Raw genomic sequence first — 10161 nt, 5'->3', positions numbered from 1 at the left:
TAATCAGCCCCTGACTTGGGGAAGTGCCCCAAGTGCTTGTATTTGGGTCTAGCACCCATTGGACGATCAGGCCTGTGTTTTCCAAGGTGCACAGAGCCGGAAGTGAGTCCAGAGCCTTGGATGGTGGCAGCGGGAACCCCAGGCTAGCGGGTGTGCTCCAGGGAAGGGGTCGGCCGGACGGGAGGCACCCTAAGGGAGGCACTCGGAGCCTGGAAGGTGGGTGGGCGCAGGGAGGTGGGCGGTTCAACACAGGAGCGCCCCCTACTGGCCCACCACATGCACAATGCCAGAAGCATGGGCAACAAACAGGAGGAACTGGCCCTCCTGCTAACCAATAAGCAATACAATCTCATAGGGATTATGGAGACTTGGTGGGACTCCACCTATGATTGAACCACAGGTTTAGAGTGATACACCCTGTATAGGAGGGATCGTGTTGGGAAGAAGGGCAGAGGAGTTGCACTCTATGTCAAGAAACATTACGCTACCTTAGATATGAAGATTGGAAACAAAGAAGAGCAACTTGAGACCCTCTGGGTCAAAATATGGGGAGAGCATGAGGAAGGGGATTTGACTGTAAGAGTATATTACAGACCTCCAAACCAAGAGGAAGAGCTCAACCAGGAATTCTCTGGAGAACTGGCAGAGGCTGCATACTTTCAGAGCATGGTCATCATGGGTGACTTCAACTACCCAGACATCTCATGGGATGAGCACTCAGCAAGAACTGATCACTCACAGGGTGGTTTCAAAGAGGATGGAGCTAGATTGTTCTCAGTGGTGGCAGATGAGAAGTGGTTTCAAGTTGCAGCAAGGAAAGTTCAGGTTAGGTATAAGGGAAAACTTCCTCACTAATGGGGTAGTAAAGCACTGGAACAGATTACCCAGAGAGGCTGGGGAATCTCTTTTCTCAGAGGTTTTTAAGAACCAGCTAGACAAAACCTTGGCTGGGATGGTCTGGCTTTGAGCAGGGGGTTGAACTAGATGACCTCCTGAGGTCCCTTCAATATGTTTCTATGATCAGTATAAAAAATTTTGTGAATAACCACACTTATGGGTGCATAAATAAAAAAAAGATTGAAAATCACTGTTCTAAAGAGACCATATTATGGGCATAAAAGTAGGCTATCCCCATGTGAAGGAAGGATAGGAAGTGTAGCAAGAGACCAGCCTGGCTAAATAGAAGACTCTTCAGTGAATTGCAACCCCCCCAAAAAATCTTACAAAAAGTGAAAACTTGACACTATTACTAAGAATCAGTGTTAAATACAAGTATTGCACAACCATGCAGGCAGAAAATCAGGAATACCAGGGTATGAATTAGGATTCAGCTGGCAAGGGATGTAAAAAGCAACAAAAAAGCATCCTCTGTAGGAAGAGGAAGACCAAGGGAAGTGTAGGTACCTTTTTAAATGAAGAGGGATATCTAATAATAGAGAATGTGGAAAATGCTAAAGTATTTGATGCCCTTTTAACTTCAGTTTCCATGAATAAAGTCAGCTATCAGATGATGACTAGAGCTGGTGGTAAGGATAGGGGAGGAGATATACAGCTTAGAGTAGAGAAAAAAGTGGTTAGAGATTATTTAGAGAAGCTGTATTTTTTAGGACTGCAGGACTGGAGGAGATTAATTTTAAAGTACTCAATTAATTTCAGAGCCATGGCCAATTTCTATGAGAACTCATACAGGTTGGCTGTTGTCCTGGATAGCAGGAAAAGAGCACATATAGCATCCCTTTTTAAGAAAGGGACACGGAAGTTTCCAGGGAATTACAGACTGGTCTGACCTTGATAGCCCAAAAGCTTGTGGAATATATTTCTAAACACCTAGAGGATAAAAAGGTGATCAGGAATAGCCAACATGGATTTGTCAAGCGTAAATCATGAAGGATCAGTCTGATTTTCTTTTATGACAAGGTAATGCACATTGTGGATGGTAAGAGAACATTCTTGTTTGTAAGTTAAGAAAATACAGTTTAGATGAAAGTAGCGTAAAACTGATACGTAACAGGATTGGCATGGAGTTAGACTAGATGACTTCCTGAGGTCACTTCCAACCCTAATTTTCTATGATTCCAGGTGGCCCTACCAGTTCCAAGCAGAGGGTAAGAATCATTCCCCTCGATCTGCTGGCAACACTCCTGCTAACGCAGTCCAGTATTCTGTTAGCCTTCTTCAATGGAAAAAGAGAGCTATGCGGGATGCTTGCCTCAACCAAGCCTCAAGGTTGTCAAGCATGTCTGTAACAGGGGCTCAGGCAGGAGCCCTGTTACTAAAACAGGATCAGGCACAACTGACCTGACCATGCTCCCTGCCAGGTGGAGGGAATCACACACCCATGGCAGGCCCGGGTGATTAGCCTGCCAAGACTTGTATAAATCCAGTGGTGGGGCATATACTATTTGCCTTAGGGCACAAGGAGGCAGTGAGGGGCGTTCGGAGCCCCAGAAGGCGAAGAATACAAGGAACCTGCCTGGCAACCAGGAAGAGATGCCAAGACCGTGGAACTCTAGACAGAGAGAGTCCATTCAAGGCAAGCTACGCATCATGAGATTCTAGCAGCTCTGGTGAGTGTGGTGGAAGCCAAGGCTTGGCAGAGTCACACAGCAAGGGATCCCAGAGTGAAGGAGGTATCCCATGGGTGAAGGACAATGGGTGGGCAAGAGGACCCCACACTGGCTTGGATCCCAATCCCAAAGGGGCAATGCTGCTGGGAGTGGCAATGCAGAAAACAGAGAAGCAACCGGGACTGACCCCGGTATGAGACTTACATGAGAGACACAGGGAATGCACCTCACTAATAAGATAATTAGCATTCAGAACATTGAGTGCTACATTATAGCCAGAAAGTATCCGGTGCTGGGTGAACTGCTCTGCGGCACTGGAGATCCCACTAATGAAGTAATTAGCGAGGCTACAGTTACTGTAACATTTTATTTTGAAAAATAAACCAACACCTTGAGTAAGTAATACCTGGGTGGAGTTTATCAATCCCTAGCACTGAAAAGATCACTGATGTCCTCCATTTTCTTTAAAATCCAAGTCATAGCAGGAGAGTACAAAAGGGGAACGAAGCTAGGATCGCCCTACTGGCTCACAATGTCCACAAAAAGATCTCCAGCCATCAAAGGAATATGCATCTGTACTGGATAATCAATACTAGATTTTATAGACATTACGGCCTGGAAGGGACCTCATGAGATCATTGGGTTCACCCCCCCACCCCCGCCATAGGCAGGAAGTCAGCTGAGATCAAGTGACCCAAGCAAGAAATATATCCAACAGTTTTTTGAAGGAGTCCAGAGTAGGTGCTTGCACCACCACTGGAGAGAGTTTGCTCCAGACCCACAAAGAACTTTTTTCTTATATCCAGTCTAAATCGGCCTTCCTATAGTTTATGGCCATTTGACCTTGTTATCCCTTGGGGAGTTCTGGTGAACAGATGTTCTCCCAGGTCCTTATGTACCCCTCTTATGAAGTTGTAGGCTGCCACCAAGTCCCCCCTGAGCCTTCTCTTCTCCAGACTGAAGAGTCCCAAGTCCCTCAGCCTCTTCTCATACAGCCTTAACTCCAGGCCTTGGATCATATGAGTGGCTCTCCTCTGGACTTTCTTAAGCTTCTCCACATCCTTCCTGAAGTGGGGGGACCCAATACTGGATGCGGTACTCCAGCTGCAGTCTCATCAGGACTGAGTAAAGCAGAAGCATGACTTCCCTGGTTTTGCTTGAAATGCATCAGTGGATGCATGCCAGAGTTTGGTTAGCTTTGCCTGCCACTGCATCACATTTGTGGCTCATGTTCATCTTGTGATTAATCAAGACCCCCAAGTCCCTTTCAATCGTGGTGCTAGTGAGCATAGCACTGCCAAGCCTGTATGTATGCTGGGGGTTCTTCCTACAGAGGTATAGCATCTTGCACTTCTCTGCATTGAAGGCCATCCAGTCTTGGTCAGCCCACCTTGAGAATGTGTCCAAGTCATCCTGTATTCCCAGCCTGTCCTGCGGTGTGATGGCCGTCTCCCATAATTTGGTATCATCCGCAAACTTGGCCAGTTCACATCTGACTCCCAAATCTAGATCATTGATAAAAATGTTAAAGAGTACTGGCCCAAGTGACAAGCCCTGAGGGGCTCCACTGGTAACCCTGTGCCATGTTGATTTGCTCCCTTCAACTAGTACTCTTTGGGTCCAACCCCGTAGCCAGTTGCCTAGCCATTGGACCATACAATGAGCAAGGCCACAGTTCCCCAGCTTAACCATGAGGACATCATGGGGAACTAAGTCAAAGGCCTTCTTGAAGTCCAGATATATGACATCCACATGGACCATTCCTCATGGTCATTGCTCAAAAGAATAACACTAAGAATAGCACAAAAAAGTTCTGCATAACCAGGAAAACAGCAGGACAATATGTTGTTATCTTAGAGCCAAGAAAGTGGATGCCATTCTAAGACAGAAAGACATACAAAAAACTAGAACTCTTGGTTCCAAAATTATACTTTTTATTAGACTAACTGGAAAATGGCAAGAAAATTCTCCTTTTCTGCAAGATTTCAGGATCAAAGTCCCTTCGTCAGGCTCTGGGAAAAGTATGGATAGTACAATGTGGTAAAAAGTTCCCATAGGTAGGAAATAAACTTCATTTTTACACAGAGGGAGTTGAATATGGAAGGCTGTCCCTCCTGATCCATGAGAGTGTCTTTGTGAGCTGTGTTGAGTAGCTCTTTGACGTGTTGATCAGGTAGAATTCCTTCCCTGGAGGTGTCAGATGGCAGGTAGGGAGGTAAGAAAACTTCCTTGTTGTTCTGCAGTGAAGTTTAAAATCCAAAATTGGCTAAAATTCAGCATCTTCCATGTTTCAGGGGTGTACTTGATAGCTGTGTTGGTCTGAGACAAAAAGACATAACAAAAAACTAGAACATTCTAAAACAGATAGTTTTCTGATGCTGGCAGGTAGGAACACAAGTGATAGCACATTAATTGGCATTAAGGGCACTGCATCGCAGGATCTCTCACTGGTTTTAGGTAAATTCAAGGTACCCACAAGAGTAGTGAAAGAGAAGAATGTCCTAAGGAGTTTCTCCACAATCTTTTCTGTCTTTCACAAGGAAAGGCAGCAGAGGGCAGAAGATACTAGAAGTGAACTTTGAGTTAGACTAATGATGCACATATGGAGTCCCTTTTTTTGTTGTTGGAAGCTTGTTCCACTTCTTATTTGGAGAGGAGTGTGCACAGTTTGGATGGTCTCTACCTCATCACTTCGGGGAGGGTCAGACCAGACTATCTGAAATCATGTTAAACTTATAAGAGAAAAATAGAAAAGATGGAATGAGCATCCTTTTAGCATCAAATCAAGGCACTAAGAAGAAAATGAATCCAAACAAAAAAAACAAAGAGAGGAAATGACTATGATTGTCTGTATACCACCAAAGTAATAAACAAGATGCACTGAAAATGTTAATTAGCGGCTCGAGTTCAACCTATTTAACTTCACTTTTAGAAAAATACTTGATTAGAAGGAAAAAAAACCTAATCATTACCACCTATGCAGGAAAGATGGAAAGCAGAGGAGTAATGATGCAGCCAGGTACCTGGAGCAGCTGTCATAGAGACTGTGGAAACTTCACGCTACCACCAGTGTGATTGCAGAGCTGCAGCGGCAGCTGTTTTTTTTCCACTCCCTCCACAAGTCAGTGTTCAAGGTGGATGCCCAGTTACCCTGCCCTAGTGACACCACTAATAGAAAAGATGAAACGGGAGGTGATGTGGCACCCTATGTAAAAATGCCTTATCATTTTCCAAGTCAATGAAAATTCAGACGAAATAATCTTTCATATTTATGGATCATATTTATGGATCGATATTATATCAGACTGAGTGTAAGGTGGGGTACAGGTTGGTATCTGATACTGACTGTCCCAGGGGAGCGGGGACGCCAGGAGACCCCCATGGTGGCAAAGGGTCCCGCTTACCTCCCGCAGGGCCGGAGGAGCCAAAGGAAGTCCACACGCCGGCGCGGCTGAGCGGCGGGGGCGGGGCACGCCGGCCGGGAGAAACAAAAGGCAGCCCCGCTGAGGCAACGGGGGGGCTGGATGAAGGAGGCTGGGGAGCGGGGGCCCCAGGCCCCCCCGCCGAGGGCGGGACAGAGGAGGAAACTGACGAGGACGGCTGCGAGCGGTGCAGCGGCGCAGCCGGGAGCAGCACGTGGAGGGGAAGAGCCAGCTTCGTGAGGTGGGGCACTGTTGGTGGGGAAGCCGGCAGCGGAGCCGGCGGCAGGGCCGGCAGCAGTACCCAGGAAGGGGCTGGCTGGGCCCCATACCGCAGAGCCGACGGTGAGGGTAACCACAGCATCACTGGTAGGAGCAGCAAAGAGGCCAGCGGCACCCCGGAGGGGGGGGGGGCAAGTCGGGGGGCAGAGGTTTGAGGCAAGAGGGAGGCCAGGCGCGGACGGAGTAGAGGCCAGAATAGGAAGACCCTAAGGTGGCGAATGGCCAGGGTGTAGGGGAGGATGGAGCCCCGAGATTGCCCGCGGAGGAACACATCAGCACTGGGGGATACCCCAAGGGAAGACCCCCCACTGAAGATGTCATCAAAGTCGTGGCAGGTGAGTTTTGGGGTCCCCCTTGATACTAGTCGGGGTAAACTCCGGGGTGCATCAGCAAAGCCCAGGTGTGCGAGATCTGGGGCCCGGGCGAAAGCAGCGCGTGATCTCCTGGTCGAGCGGCGGCGGGTACACTGACCATCAAATCACACTAGCTCATAATGAAGCTGTCTTTAATATGTAGGTAAACAGCTCTGCCACCATTGGGGCTTCAGTAGGGGTGATATATGATTGGGATTTTATGCTTCTAGACCTCACATATCCTTGGTATTTCTAAATATTTCTAACAATTTCCTAACTCAATGAGTGCAACAATTCCATGATAGACCTCACCTTGACAAATAAAGAGGAATTTGTCTGAACTAAATTAGTGGTTGGTTAGATGCAAGCGATTGTTTTATTATATTTGGAAACAGACTAAAGTCCAAATTAGTAAAATACATACTTGCAGTTGTAACAGGGACAGTTTCACAGAGCTGAAAGGTACATGAACCATGTCAGTGTGGAGAGAATATTTAAAGAGAATAAAATGTTAACAGTATTTAGGGCAGTGCTTGTTAACATTTTCCTAAGAGTCTGTGATAGATTATCTCTACCCAGCAACAGAGTAGCTTGAAAATGGACAATGAAGAAACTAGTTAACAGATGAGCTGTGATCAAGCAGCCTGTTAGAAAACGCTGCAATAAAATACCTTGGTGATTAGAGGATATCCCAGTGATTATTCAGAGAGGCAGGCAGCAAGAAGCTGTGGAAAGAACAACTAGAAAGAAAGACTGGGAAAGTATGATGTATCCCCTAGAAATGATGAAGGACAAGAAGGAATGGTCACCATGTGTTTAACAAGAGGGTGCCTGAGCTGAAGCCCAGAGAACCCTGTACCTGAATTCTTCCTCTTCATAACTGAAGGCACTGCAGTGAAGTTGCCAAAGACAAGTGACCTCTAAACAGTATAGTTGCCCAAAGCTGGGAATGCAACCCTTTAGACTTTGAACCTTCCTATACAAGACCATGAGGATGGATGGAATGCTTTGAAACACTTCTGGGCTTTGCTGGCGGCCACGTGAGGCCAAGAATGATTTTTTTCCCTCCTGTTCTTAAGGTTCTTAGTTTTGGGGGAAGGCAGGTTTCACCTTCCTCAAAAGCATTGGGTGTCAGCTCCATCCAAGGCTGGGGATTTTGATGAGGATGTGCTGGTGTCCTGCTGGGATTTTAAAAAACCCAGAGGTTCCTGGCTAGAGGCTCCTGTTCCTCTGCCTGGGGTCAGACTAAGCATCACATTTGGGATCAGGAAAGAATGTTGCCCCATTGTCAGACTGACACGACTTTTTCTTCTGTAGTCGATGGCACAGTCTTCCTCTTTGGACTTCTTGGGCGCATCTACACATGCAAGCACGTGTGCATGCAGCAGCTCAGATAGAAGTGATGCAAATTTGAGCCGGGGCTTTTTGCCTCAGCACTCGTGCTTGGACATGCACTTTGTTATGAAGCAAATGTTGCCACTTGGGGCAAAATAACCCTGCCTGGCTCCTCCCAGATCTGCAGCCAGGGGGAGCTAGAGCCCAGGGCCAGCACCTGTGCTGTCCCCAGCGGTATAAAAAGCCACCTGGCAAGTAGCTCACAGCTACTAGCTCTCAGGAGTTTCTGGGGCCCAGCCAATTGGTACCTGGGGACACTACCCCTTGTGCCAGCTGGACTGCTGAAGCAGCCCTGAGAGTTCCCTGCACCCTCTACCCACTGCAGGGGTCTGGCAGGGAGAGGGGGGCTGCTGCCTGACTGTGACCTGCTGCGCATTTGCCAGACCCAGATGGGGACTGCACTGCCAGTAGAGGCACCAGCCCCTCTGGGCCAGCTGCCAGTGGGCTGTGGCTGCAGGTTTGGCCTCTGTGCAGCACTACTGCCACATTTGCCCCCTGCCAAGCCATCTGGGCAGCTATCGCCTGAAAGATATTTTGGGTGTGGTGGCCTGCTTTGAACTGCCAAAGCCTGTCCTCCTGGCCCCAACTGGCTAGCAGGTCAGCCACAGCCAGCTGAGTCCAAGGTGCCAGCTCTGAGCAGACATAGTTCTTGCAGGAATTCTGGTGTTCCTTATTGGAAAACTGAAAAATCCCTGATAAAAAAAATCCCAAAGTCACTCTGTAAAAGACCCCAAAATCCATGTTCCTCCACAAGTAAAACAAAAGACTGCTATAAAGAGCGAAAGAGAGTGAGACAGAGACAGCGGTCAGTTGGACAATATTTTCTTGACATATCTACAGTGTCAAAGCATGTCTCTTATAATAATAAAGTGAACTCTAAATACATGTTTCATGAATTCATGAATATATATTTTGCTGCCTTCCCACAGGGGCTATGGCCCCCACACAGGAGTGACAGCTCCCCAACAGGGGAGTTGGTCCCCACACAAGGGCTACAGCCCCCCCAACAGGGGTTCAGTCCTCCAACAGGTAGTTTGGCCTCCACACAAGGGCTACAGCCTCCCAACAGGAGATTCAGCCCCCACACAAGGGCTAGAGCCCCCCCCAACAGGTGTTAAGCTCCCCACACAAAGGGTACGGCCCCCACACAAGGGGCCAAATGGCCCCCGCAGGGACTACCACCCCCCTGCAAGGCCCGCATTCTGCACCCTGTCAGAACCCAATGATTTTAGTGCGTCGGCATAGTGGAATTTTCCCGCTACACTGGAGCTTCTTTGCACAGTAGGATTTTCTGCTGCAAAGAATAAACTCCGGTGCAAAAAGGTTCCCGCCATTTGTATGTAAATTCGCACCCCATTATTGGCTGATTCTAAATTATTCCCACTTGACGGCTAGTAATTGGCTCGCTGGCCGTATAAAAATCCGCGCGACTTCCGCCCAAGTTGGAGAACTTTGAGCACGCTGCAGAGTGACTTAAAAGAATTCCTGACTCATGGCAGAGCGAATGGGTAGCCTGATCAACTACCGATTTTTCTCCCCGTCGCCAAGTGCTTATCCCCGACGTACCCTTCCCCTGCATGCCCAGTTCATCTGTGGACTCACTGGCTCGGGTTTTTGCCAGTTGGAGCAACTCGTTGCAACTACGTAAGCGGCCTTTACAGCCTGCGTCGTGGCCACCAGCAGCGTAAGTAAAAACCATTTTGCAACCAATACACTGTCTCGCCTCTCCATCCACCAGCCCGCCTGATGTTCACTTAATTAACCAGCGTTTCCCTCGATCGCCCCCCCCCCCAGCCCTCCCAATGGATCCCCCGCCTAGCCTCACCCCCAGGCCCCCATGGCTACCCCCACAACCCCAGGCACTGTCACTTTGAAAAAAAAAACAGAAAAAAAACAGAAAAAAAAACCTCTACTTACCTTAGAAGCAGGGGTGGAGGAGCTCTGGGGCCTCCTGGCAGAGCCCCTCCCACCCCCAGGCAGCACAGAGCAGTGGGGGACAGCAGGTCTGGGCTGGGGCTGCTGGGGCTGTCCCTCTTCCCCAAGCTCTGCAGGTGGGGCCCCAGTCAGCCAGACGGGTGCTGAACTGCTGGTAAGTGCTGGGGGTTGTTTTTTTTAAACTATGGGGGGGGATGGGGGGTAGGGATC

General features: G+C 48.4%; 1 protein-coding gene across 1 annotated transcript in view; it reads right to left on the bottom strand.

The window, feature by feature from the left end:
- Positions 1-10161, bottom strand: part of LOC102373055 (antigen WC1.1-like) — a 53868-nt gene that overhangs the window by 38298 nt on the left and 5409 nt on the right. The gene's annotated exons all lie outside the window — the stretch shown is intronic.

The sequence above is a fragment of the Alligator sinensis genome, unplaced genomic scaffold (genome assembly GCF_000455745.1).
Source record: "Alligator sinensis unplaced genomic scaffold, ASM45574v1 scaffold161_1, whole genome shotgun sequence".
NCBI classification, from domain to species: Eukaryota; Metazoa; Chordata; order Crocodylia; family Alligatoridae; genus Alligator; species Alligator sinensis.
This window is presented reverse-complemented; position numbering and strand designations above follow the sequence as displayed.